Genomic DNA, 13,003 nt, shown 5'->3' on the forward strand with positions numbered 1-13,003 from the left:
TAAATTTGTAGTTGAAATAACATGCTGAAAGTTTACTGTTAATGTGTTGTATTGTGTACTCTGTTACTTACTTTCCTTAGGTTCACATAAATAAAACTCATAAAGTTACAGTTATAAGAGCAATGTGTTTCAATCCATGACCCAGCTACTACCAAACGATTATTGGGCAGAAAAAAAAATATACAAATATGTAGTTGAAATAACATGCTGGAAGATCACGTTAGACATGTGATGTTATACATGTCAGTTTGTTATATACATTTAGTTTCTCAATAAGATCACGAGATGTAGATATGACCTTGTCTTTAATGCATACTTTTGAAATAAATCTAAACATATTTTTCTACTGTATATACTAGTATGTTAACCTTGTTATAACCTGTAATTTGATTATATAGTCAATTTAAAGGCTGTACACGTTATTCCATTTCTGTTATAAGGGATCCAAATGATGGGTTGTCATAAAGGCACTTAGTTTCAAAAAAAAATATATAGGTTTAATTGTGAAAAAATGTGTATATCCGACCTTTTTTGTAACAGTGTATCTTTGTGATTACTTTACCTTCTTTTGACATGTTGTATATGACAACCAACCAATATTGTTAGGCATACATCCTGGGTATTAATTAAATTAGATGATTTTTTTTCCATGTTACATGTGCTGTTAAATATGAATTTACACTCAGGTAGATTGTTTAACAGGAAGCTGCATACGATACTAGTCTTACATAGACACATACCATTAACCTGAATATGGAAAAAGAAAAAAAAATCACTTGGGTATAGGTATGCCTTGTTATTTTTATTTTTGGTATAACTTTAAGACTTTATATCAGGAACTAGATCTCTAAAAGACACCCAGTTCATGGGGTGTTATCTTGGGCATCCATGATGACCTGCCTTGCCCAACAATGCTACGGTCACAAATTTAAAAAAAAAAAAAATTCTGGATATAATGTGGGGTAACGTGATCCAATAGGATGCACGTTACCCTGGCACAAACTGATCGTGTGGGTTACCTTGTGGGGGACTGGCCCGACCAGGCCAGTCTACTCCTACTAAGCTGGGTAGTGACCCATTTTGTGGGGCATTACACGCTGCTCATGCTAGTGTCATCGGTACCACTTGTACCAATGGCATAGCTGCCTGTGTTGGGCTGCGAAAATGTGGCATCAAAAATACTGGTTGTAGGCTTGCCACGATCGGGATGCTGGTGCTTATAAGCTGCAGATCTGCAAGGGGGTTGCAGTAACCAGCAGAATAGTACCATATATATATGTATATATATATATATATAATAATTGATAATTTCCCATTTCTGGGAATTTGGTGGGACCACAGTGTGACAGGCTGGACCCATGGGTCCAACTCCTCCCCAACCGTGGGCGATGAGAAAGTCGCATGCTTCGGGTCATATTACCCCAGGGTGGAAATCATAAAGCATTGTCGAGTGCAGACTCATTGCGGCCGAGTGCATACAACCAGTCTCACCAGATCATGGTCATTCATATGTTTAGATCAAGCCAACCGTGCCACATGAATGGCATGATTCTTGGGTACGAATGTTTACACAGCTCGTAAAACAAATATAAAAATTTTGGGCTCCGAGTCGAGCCATGTTCCGAGAAATGCTATCTTGATGGTGCTCATGGCACCCTGACAAACAAAAAAAAAAGGAAAAAAAAAAAGAAAATCATACAATGTGTGTGAACCCCCCCAAGGTGGGTTCGGGATTTTGAGAATCCTCTGTGGTGCGATGACTCGCACAGGAAAATAATTGAGAAATCAAATATGAGATTTTTGAGGCTCTGGGTATACCTGAAAGAAGGTATATGTTACCAGACCCCTCGTAGTGCGATAGCTCGCACTTGGTTATAAAGAAAATGTAAAATGAAATATAAAACATAAAATCTTTGAGATTTTGGGTATACCTGAAAGACGGTATATGTTACCGGATTCTCTGGGCTCTGGGTACACCTGAAAGATGGTGTATGTTACTGGACCCATGGTCTACCGTAGATAGGGTAGGTGGTACAAGCTTCGTGGACATCCTAGGTGGTAGATCCAAGTCTTCTGCAGAAGTACAGGGTGCATCCTAATTATTGTTCTAGCCACTGGGGAGTTCTCTCTCGGTCATTGACCGTCCTCTTTGGATACCCGTACGGCTAGTCATACGGGTTATTAAACAATAGACCCCCGTATGGTCTCGGTCCGCTACAAGGTCTATGCCTGTGCGTACCCACAGGGTAAGAGTAAGATAAACATTAAGTAAATTAAGTTAAATGAAATACTCCTTGAAGAATCGTGAACTGTTGATATGACTTTCGTAAAACTTGTAGAATCTACGGCTTATGCTATTGTGAATAAATGTATCTTTAGTTCAGTTATCTTTTGCACTGTATCATGAATTAGAAAGCATAATCATTTTCTTAGAATGATATAAATTTCCATGCTGGTTATATCTATAGTTGTTGCACATAATTGTACACATGACACTGAGCACCACATATAAATATAATGCTTCTTACGCAGACAGGGGAGTCTGACCCTTCTGCTTTAAATATTTTTCAGGTAGTAATTAAATCAGAGCATCGTTGGCGTTGCGTATGGAAGTAGTCAAGAGATCTCAGTTTTTCAGTGTTTACTGTTTGAACTCTGATTAGTAGATTTACATTTCTGTTATGGGATGTAATTAATGACATTAATGTTTCAATTAATGAATGGTATGTTTAGTACTTCTCTGTTTTACCCTGTAATGCACCCGATTTGTGTTTTTCGCACTTCCGCTATTTCAAAAAAAAAAATTTACTCCAAAATTTTTACTATAAAAAGTTGGGGCGTTACAGTTTTGGTATCAGAGCGGGACTGAAAAATATGAGATCTTGACTCTTCCAGCGACCACGATGGCTCTGTAAGTATGTAGAAATGTTATTTTCTCAATGTAGAGGTAAAAATATATAATTGCATATTATATTTTCATGAATTTATAACTAAGGTTGTAACAACCTTTTTATTGCCCAAATAAATAGCTTGGGTAAACCGTTGCAATGATATTATGGAGATGCTACATAACCTAGCCGAAGTGGTAGGTCAGCAGGCTTCTGTAATGCAGCTGGTGGGCGACAATTTACATCATGTGACCCATTAGAGGATACATAGAAGATGAGTGCCACTTAATGTATTATATAGATATTTTTTTCTGGATGGGAAATATGGATGCGCTTGAGGGCGTAGCTTCCCAAGCTAGTTTTGTGACAACTCCTGTGAGAGTTGAAGTTCTGGACCGAAACTCAGAGACTGCTTGTGTATTTTACCGTCTCAAGAATGATTGGTGAATCATAACGAGTCTCAAAATTATTATCTCAATCACATTAGAAACGATGATTGTTTTGATAAGAGTCATGGGATTAGGCTCTAAGTTAATGTTTTTCCTTTTCCAACTTCGTTGGAGATGTTAGTGACCCTAACATTGATGAAGGGTACCTTCCCGAATATTTTTTCAGACAAAAGGCGAAAGCTTTGTCTGTGCTCGTTGAACTTTTGAGTTTCTCGTAGGAGGAGGTTGTAGATCCCCAGTTGTTCTTGGTGATGAGAACGTAAATGATGTTATATGCTTAGCAAATGGCTTCTGGGTTGCCGATGATGGCAATCGACTCCTGAGAGGGTCATAGTTGGGGACTACATAACACCAGACTTCTGGGTGTTATGGTTTTTGAGAGAGCGTTGTGGGAATTCTTGTTTCCCAACCACAGTCAAAAGGGATTGTGGTGAGTTGTGTTGGCTCAGGTGGTGATTCCTGTTAATGCCAATATTGTCATTAGGGTGGTGATGCTCTAATGATGTCATTAGAGTGGTGATTCTCTAATGAGTGTTGTTGAAGTGGTGATTCTTCAACAATGTCGTTAGAGTGGTGATTCTCTAACGATACCGCTAGGGTGGTGATTCCCTAACGATGCCATTAGAGTGGTGATTCTCTAATGATGTTGTTGAAGTGGTGATTCTTCAACAATGTCGTTAGAGTGGTGATTCTCTAACGATACCGCTAGGGTGGTGATTCCCTAACGATGCCATTAGAGTGGTGATTCTCTAATGAAGGTTGTTGGAGTGGTGATTCTCCGACAATGTCGTTAGAGTGGTAATTCTCTAACGATGCCGCTAGGGTGGTGATTCCCTAACGATGCCATTAGAGTGGTGATTCTCTAATGAAGGTTGTTGGAGTGGTGATTCTCCGACAATGCCGTTAGAGTGGTGATTCTCTAACGATGCCGCTAGGGTGGTGATTCCTTAACGATGCCATTAGAGTGGTGATTCTCTAATGAAGGTTGTTGGAGTGGTGATTCTCCGGCAATGCCGTTAGAGGGGTGATTCTCTAACGATACCGTTAGGGTGGTGATTCCCTAATGATGTTGTTGAAGTGGTGATTATTCAACAATGCCATTAGAGTTGTGATTCTCTAACAATGTCATTAGAATGATGATTTTCTAATGAAGTGATGATTCTTCAACAATGCCGTTAGAATGATGATCTTCTAACGATGTCATTCGAGTGATGACTCCTTATTTATGATATCAGAGTGGTAATTTTCCGAATAGTGTGTTAGAGTGGAAATTCTCTAACGTGGGTCGTCTAGAATGGTGATTTTCTAACGATAGCGGCCTTATGCGGTGTCGCTTGAGGTTGTTCGAAGAATATATGTATAGAATGAGTTATTGCACCAATAAATTTTATTGTGGCACTGTTTGAATTGCGCATTGTGCATTTGAGAACTATGAAAGATTGCTAGTGATATTACTTAGCAAGCATGATTGTGTAACCTAACGATTAACTATTATTATGCTTCTGTCCTGATAGATGGCATTGAAGGCCAGGTGCAACGATATCATGGACACTGTGAACAACCTTGTCGAGGTTGTGCAACAACAGGTGGTTGCAATGCAACAAGTGGGTGCAAACCTCCAACAGGTGGCCCAAGATAGGCAGAACATAGGTGCAGTCACTTACAAGCGCTTTATGGAAATGGATCCTCCTGCTTTTAAGGGCAAGACGGACCCTGAAGCTGCAGAGACATGGATACGCGAGATAGAACGTATTTTTCGTGTTCTGAATGTTCCATAGGAACACAAGGTGAACTTCGGTGCTTATCGTTTGAAGGACCACGCTGAGAAGTGGTGGGACACGATCTCTGCGATCAAGTTCCAGAATAAAAAGGTTAGTTGGGACGAGTTTGTTGAGGTTTTCAACTCTGCATATTTCCCTAAGCATGAACGTAGTAAGAAGATGCAAGAATTTTTAGACCTACAACAAGGGGCAATAACACTGGCAGATTATATCACTAAGTTTCGCTGTCTAGAACGATATTGCCCAAATGTATACACCGTGGAAGAGGATCGAGCAATGAAGTTTGCTCGTGGATTGAAGTCAGCTTTGAGGACCAAGGTGTTCACCCGAGGGCCAAAATCACTCGATGAGACCATCGAAGTAGCGACCCTATTGGAAGAAGACTGGGTCAAAGAGCAAAAGAATCAATGGAATAAACCCAAGCAACAAATCAAGGTGAGTACTAATGAGAAAAATCCTAATGAAAGGGAGTTCACACCACCTACAAAAAAGAAAATGCGGCAAGAAGGCTACCCGAACCGCCAACAACAAAGGAAATCGCAACACCCAAAGGTTCAACAAATTTGTCGACGGTGCAATGAGGATCATCCCTTCGGAGTTTGCCCTCTCTATAATGGCAAGTGTTTCAAATGTGAGAAACCAGGACATATTGCTAAGTTTTGCCCGAAGAAGTCTACTGAAAATTTAGTTTAAGCTGATTCGACTCCATTGAAAGAAAAGACGTGCCATTAACTAAGAAATACCATAACTTTTGTATTGATTGATGTTTGTAATTTCGCGGACGAAATCCTTTTTAAGGAGGGTAGGATGTAAAACCCATGAATTTTAAGGAATTTTCAATGAAATAAAAACGTGTGTTTATGTGAAATAATATGGTTTATGAAATATTCAATGTGATTTTGAAGCTTGCGGGCCAGTAGAGCGAACCCGGTAATGAATACTAGAAAGGGTACTTGGATCCGGATCTTGGCAAGATCCGATAACCGACCCGGTTCACAGGAACCAATGATAAATTAAATGGTTTCGGGATAATAGCGTGAGATCCGAAACACATTTAAGGTAAGGGAGGGCAAGTTTAGAACCAACGGGTGAAAAATTCACCTGAAAATGGAAGAAATCCATCGACAAGAAAAAAAAAAAACATCCAAATATGACATAAATAGAATTTTCTTGCAAAAGTAAACACCAAGTGATGGTGTGGTGTAGTGGTAGGATGCACGGTTGTGGGGAGCCACAACCCAAGTTCAAAACCCCGAAGTGCCCACGTAGAAATAAAAAACATTGTTTTTTTTTCATAAAATTCGGAACAAGACTAAAAGAGTTAAATACACTTTAATTCACACACTTTGCAACGAAAAATAGTGTAGCACAAGTGGTGGGGCTCGTTACCCCATAGGTTGATGACCCGGGTTCAAAACCCCCTGTGCATGGATTTTTCATTTTTGCACCAAAAGAGGATGATGAAAAAAAAATAATAATAATAATAAATAAACTCTACCTCATAACCACCTCCCACCAAAAACGTGCTGGAGTGGTTTTAGCTCCTCTTTTTTTTCAAGAAACAAAAAAAAAAATCCCACCAAATGGGGGAGGGTACCACAAAAGAAAAAAAAGATGGGAAGTTGAAGATACTTTTGCCAATGTGAGGGAGGGGCAAAGTTGGGACTTCCAAGCACCCACTAAAAAGGTGGGCTGGAAGTTGGGTTTTTGAAAACCAAAACTCCCCTACGTGGGGAGAGAATGAATTAAAGGTGGAGGAAGAGAAAGAGTTTCATATTTCTCTTTCTCTCTCTCTCTCTCAACGTTTTTCCTTTCCCTCTCTCACGGTGGTGGTCGACCCCCATTGTCGGACGACGTGGACTCCCATTATCAAGGTGTGTGTCGGCTCCAACGTGAAGGAAAGAGAACCACCATTATCGCCGGCAAGAAGCTCCAACAAGGTAAGGAGTCTTATGTTGTATGTAGTGGTCGATGGCCTGTAGTGTAATTATGCTGCAGCACTATCACGATGTATTGAGTCGACACCATCAATAAGGGTTGGCAGCAGGATAGTTAGTTCGTTCAAGGGGTGGACCGAGTCACCTCAAGAAAAAAATCAGATGTAGCGTCAATAGATATGGACTTGGACTCAAGATTATATTGATTTGTTCAAGTACCCATTAGTTTCATTTAGATGTAAGTTTACATCTAAAATGTATTTAGATTCTCATTGGTTGTGTTACAGAAACCTGAAAAAAACAAATCTATTAATTTAACGTATCATATCTGGAAAGGTGTTTTTGTTTCTATTTATTTATACATAGTTAAACGATAATTAAGAATAGGATAAGATATTTTTTTTCTAATAGCATCGAATGTGCTGGACGTTATCATCTGTGTAAACAAAATAAATTTGTAGTTGAAATAACATGCTGAAAGTTTACTGTTAACGTGTTGTATTGTGTACTCTGTTACTTACTTTCCTTAGGTTCACATAAATAAAACTCATAAAGTTACAGTTATAAGAGCAATGTGTTTCAATCCATGACCCAGCTACTACCAAACGATTATTGGGCAGAAAAAAAAATATACAAATATGTAGTTGAAATAACATGCTGGAAGATCACGTTAGACATGTGATGTTATACATGTCAGTTTGTTATATACATTTAGTTTCTCAATAAGATCACGAGATGTAGATATGACCTTGTCTTTAATGCATACTTTTGAAATAAATCTAAACATATTTTTCTACTGTATATACTAGTATGTTAACCTTGTTATAACCTGTAATTTGATTATATAGTCAATTTAAAGGCTGTACACGTTATTCCATTTCTGTTATAAGGGATCCAAATGATGGGTTGTCATAAAGGCACTTAGTTCCAAAAAAAAAATATAGGATTAATTGTGAAAAAATGTGTATATCCGACCTTTTTTGTAACAGTGTATCTTTGTGATTACTTTACCTTCTTTTGACATGTTGTATATGACAACCAACCAATATTGTTAGGCATACATACTAGGTATTAATTAAATTAGATGATTTTTTTTCCATGTTACATGTGTTGTTAAATATGAATTTACACTCAAGTAGATTGTTTAACAGGAGGCTGCATACGATACTAGTCTTACATAGACACATACCATTAACCTGAATATGGAAAAAGAAAAAAAAAATCACTTGGGTATAGGTATGCCTTGTTATTTTTATTTTTGGTATAACTTTAAGACTTTATATCAGGAACTAGATCTCTAAAAGACACCCAGTTCATGGGGTGTTATCTTGGGCATCCATGATGACCTGCCCTGCCCAACAATGCTACGGTCACAAGTTTAAAAAAAAAAAAAAAATCTGGATATAACGTGGGGTAACGTGATCCAATAGGATGCACGTTACCCTGGCACAAACTGATCGTGTGGGTTACCTTGTAGGGGACTGGCCCGACCAGGCCAGTCTACTCCTACTAAGCTGGGTAGTGACCCATTTTGTGGGGCATTACACGCTGCTCATGCTAGTGACATCGGTACCACTTGTACCAATGGCATAGTTGCCTGTGTTGGGCTGCGAAAATGTGGCATCAAAAATACTGGTTGTAGGCTTGCCACGATCGGGATGCTGGTGCTTATAAGCTGCAGATCTGCAAGGGGGTTGCAGTAACCAGCAGAATAGTACCATATATATATATATATGTATATATATATATATAATAATTGATAATTTCCCATTTCGGGAAATTTGGTGGGACCACAGTGTGACAGGCTGGACCCATGGGTCCAACTCCTCCCCAACCGTGGGCGATGGGAAAGTCGCATGCTTCGGGTCATATTACCCTAGGGTGGAAATCATAAAGCATTGTCGAGTGCAGACTCATTGCGGCCGAGTGCATACAACCAGTCTCACCAGATCATGGTCATTCATATGTTAAGATCAAGCCAACCGTGCCACATGAATGGCATGATTCTTGGGTACGAATGTTTACACAGCTCGTAAAACAAATATAAAAATTTTGGGCTCCGAATCGAGCCATGTTCCGAGAAATGCTATCTTGATGGTGCTCATGGCACCATGACAAACAAAAAAAAAAGGAAAAAAAAAAGAAAATCATACAATGTGTGTGAACCCCCCCAAGACGGGTTCGGGATTTTGAGAATCCTCTGTGGTGCGATGACTCGCACAGGAAAATAATTGAGAAATCAAATATGAGATTTTTGAGGCTCTGGGTATACCTGAAAGAAGGTATATGTTACCAGACCCCTCGTAGTGCGATAGCTCGCACTAGGTTATAAAGAAAATGTAAAATGAAATATAAAACATAAAATCTTTGAGACTTTGAGTATACCTGAAAGACGGTATATGTTACCGGATTCTCCGGGCTCTGGGTACACCTGAAAGCTGGTGTATGTTACTGGACCCATGGTCTACCGTAGATAGGGTAGGTGGTACAAGCTTCGTGGACATCCTTGTTTCCGTGAGAGCTAGGCGTCTCACCAGGTCCTCAGTCCACGAAGTTAGGGGACCAGGACTACCCGTGCATCCTAGGTGGTAGATCCAAGTCTTCTGCAGAAGTACAGGGTGCATCCTAATTATTGTTCTAGCCACTGGGGAGTTCTCTCTCGGTCATTGACCGTCCCCTTTAGATACCCGTACGGCTAGTCATACGGGTTATTAAACAATAGACCCCCGTATGGTCTCGGTCCGCTACAAGGTCTATGCCTGTGCGTACCCACAGGGTAAGAGTAAGATAAACATTAAGTAAATTAAGTTAAATGAAATACTCCTTGAAGAATCATGAACTGTTGATATGACTTTCGTAAAACTTGTAGAATCTACGGCTTATGCTATTGTGAATAAATGTATCTTTAGTTCAGTTATCTTTTGCACTGTATCATGAATTAGAAAGCATAATCATTTTCTTAGAATGATATAAATTTTTATGCTAGTTATAGCTATAGTTGTTGCACATAATTGTACACATGACACTGAGCACCACATATAAATATAATGCTTCTTACGCAGACAGGGGAGTCTGACCCTTCTGCTTTAAATATTTTTCAGGTAGTAATTAAATCGGAGCATCGTTGGCGTTGCGTATGGAAGTAGTCAAGAGATCTCAGTTTTTCAGTGTTTACTGTTTGAACTCTGATTAGTAGATTTACATTTCTGTTATGGGATGTAATTAATGACATTAATGTTTCAATTAATGAATGGTATGTTTAGTACTTCTCTGTTTTACCCTGTAATGCACCCGACTTGTGTTTTTCGCACTTCCGCTATTTCAAAAAAAAAGTTTACTCCAAAATTTTTACTATAAAAAGTTGGGGCGTTACATTAACAGTTTCCCAAAGGTGAAGTCTATACTCATCTTTTTGTCGAACACTTTGTTTATAAAGTACAACATCAATATGTTATTTTTGTTGCATCAAATTTTGACACTTCATTCGTGCTGAATTGTGAAAATTGCTAGAGCTTCCAACATGTTTATCAAACATCTTCTTGTCTTTCTAGTTATCAAATCATTTAGATACGAATGCCTCTCCACTAATCTTCTCTATGTTGTTTGGCCTAAAAAGATAACACTGCAAAGAATATGCTTTATGTTTACTTGTATTATACTTCAACCAATCCTTATACTCATCATACCAAGCTGGAATGAACCTTCATTTTTGGTGGTTTAGTTGAAACGTATAATCTCAAGGTTGACAAGGACCTCAGATCATATATGTTCTACGAACATTATCTTGGATATTAGGATGATAAGTAGAAATAAAAGGACGAAGTGCAGGGTCTCCAGGTAACTCTGATTCATCAATTTTTGTTTTGCTTATTTTCTGACTTGGTTCTCCTTCTCGAGTTTCAGAAGATTTATCAAAGATTGACCTTTTATTATAAACTTATTCATTCCTATGCAACGAAAAAAATAAGACAATGTTCTATGAGCCAAATCTCATTGAAAAAAAAAGATCGAGCAAAATGAAAATGACAATCTTCTATGAGGCTAGTAATATGCCATTATGCTTAAAACGTTAGTAATATTCCGCTAAAAGAATAAACACACAAGCATAAGTCGAGCCTTAACCCATCATCGTATGATCATACGAAGGGGCTCGGTTCCCCGCTTGCAGGCAGAAAGGCTCCCTGCCTGCAAGCTGCAGAGACAGAGGTAGAGACACTGCACCGTGCCTGCAAGGGTGTCAGGGCAGGGGCCTCACCTCTGCCTGGCAAAGAGCAGCAGAAGCAGGGAGCAAGGGCTCCCTTCTTGCCAGGACAAGTAAGGCAAGGGAGGAAGAAGAGACTCCCTATCAAGCCTGCCACAACAGAACAGGGGGGCACAACACCCCCCCGCTGAAAAGGAGAAAGGCAGGGACTCCACCCCTGCTGGCAACAAGAACAAGGCAGGGGGGAAGCCTCCTGCCGGCAATCAGAGAAGGCGGGGGAAGCAGAGCCTTTGCCGACAATTGAGGGAGAGAGGGGCAAAGCTCCTTGTCGGGAAGGGCTCGCAGAGGCAAAGGGGTGAAGCCCCCTGCCGGAAACACAAGCAGAGGCAGAGGCAGGGGGGGGGGGGGTCACCCCCTGCCGGAAACCAGGAAGAGGGTAGAGTTTCTTTGCTGCCACCTCTGACGGCACGCAACTCGCCTGAATCTTTGCGTCGTCCTTTTTCTGTCACGCTCTCCCCTTGGTCCCCCATCAACACCTGCACACACAGTGAACTACACCACAGTTCACAAGTTGGAATCCTCTCCACTTCAATTCCTCACTATATTACCTTTGGCACCGTGAGTTAGGCTAGTAAACGAGACGAGCTGCTTATGGTTATGATTATGTTGCTGTTTCATAAAGAGTAAGCTCCGTAAGTTGAATGTGATTGACATGTTTGTTGGGCTCAGCTCAACTCATACAGGCTCGTTAAACAGTAATAAATATATTTTAGATATGTTTTGTATCATAATAATCACAAGTATTTGGTTTGCAAGCAATTGGTTCCGCTTGTCTGGTAGGAGCAGCTAGTGCACGTCGCCTTGTGTTGGGACGTTGCAAGTTCAAATCCTGATGGTGTCGTTGTATAACTGGTACTGGTGGCCGTCTGCCTAACCCCAGCTTGCCTTAAAAAAACAATGGTTTAGAGTTTAAATGCTATTGCCTCCAACTTTTAAAACATTGTATTGTTTCTATAGACAAGTCAGCTTGACCTTATTAGCTCCATGAGTTTAGAGTTCAAAACTTCAAATCCTATTACTCTCGGTTTTTTATGTAGATCATGAGCTCAAGTTTGGCTTTACTCGTCGCAAAAATGAGGCAAGCCGGAACACACAAACTTTGTTCGGCTCGCTTACCAACCCTACACCAAGGAGGTTCAAAGGACCCGGGACTGTTGGAGAACATTGGGTAGTTGGGGGTAACTACTTCAAGTATAGTTGCACCAGACTGAATGAACGCCCATAACCAAATTTGATACAGCGCAGCTGCTGCTCAACAATTCTCGAGATGGAGACCATGCCCATCTCGTGAAATGCCAAGATGGGTACATCATGCAGCGCCGCTGCATATAATGTGAACACTTTCATTATTTGCAATTAAGTACCAAAAAAGAAGAGAGAGAGAGAGAGAAACCAATGAGGGCTCGACATTGTTGGTAGGAGCTGTTGGCGCAAGTCTTCCTGTGGTGGGACGTTGCAGGTTCAAAACCACAGTGGTAAGTTGAATAATAACCGGTGGGGTGTCTGCATAACCTCAGCTTGCCTTTCAAAAAAAAAAAAAAAAAGACTTGGTTGGAAGCAGTTGCATGAACTTGCGTGCTCAACACACTTAAAAAGTTTTAAGTCACTCCATATTCCTTCTCCATCCCAAGTCTCTTCTTGTCGCATCAATGTTTCTCATGGAAGGTACGTTGCCTCGTTTCTTATT

Source organism: Nuphar pumila, chromosome 13 (assembly GCF_984573655.1).
Source record: "Nuphar pumila chromosome 13, dmNupPumi1.hap1.1, whole genome shotgun sequence".
Classification (NCBI taxonomy): domain Eukaryota; kingdom Viridiplantae; phylum Streptophyta; class Magnoliopsida; order Nymphaeales; family Nymphaeaceae; genus Nuphar; species Nuphar pumila.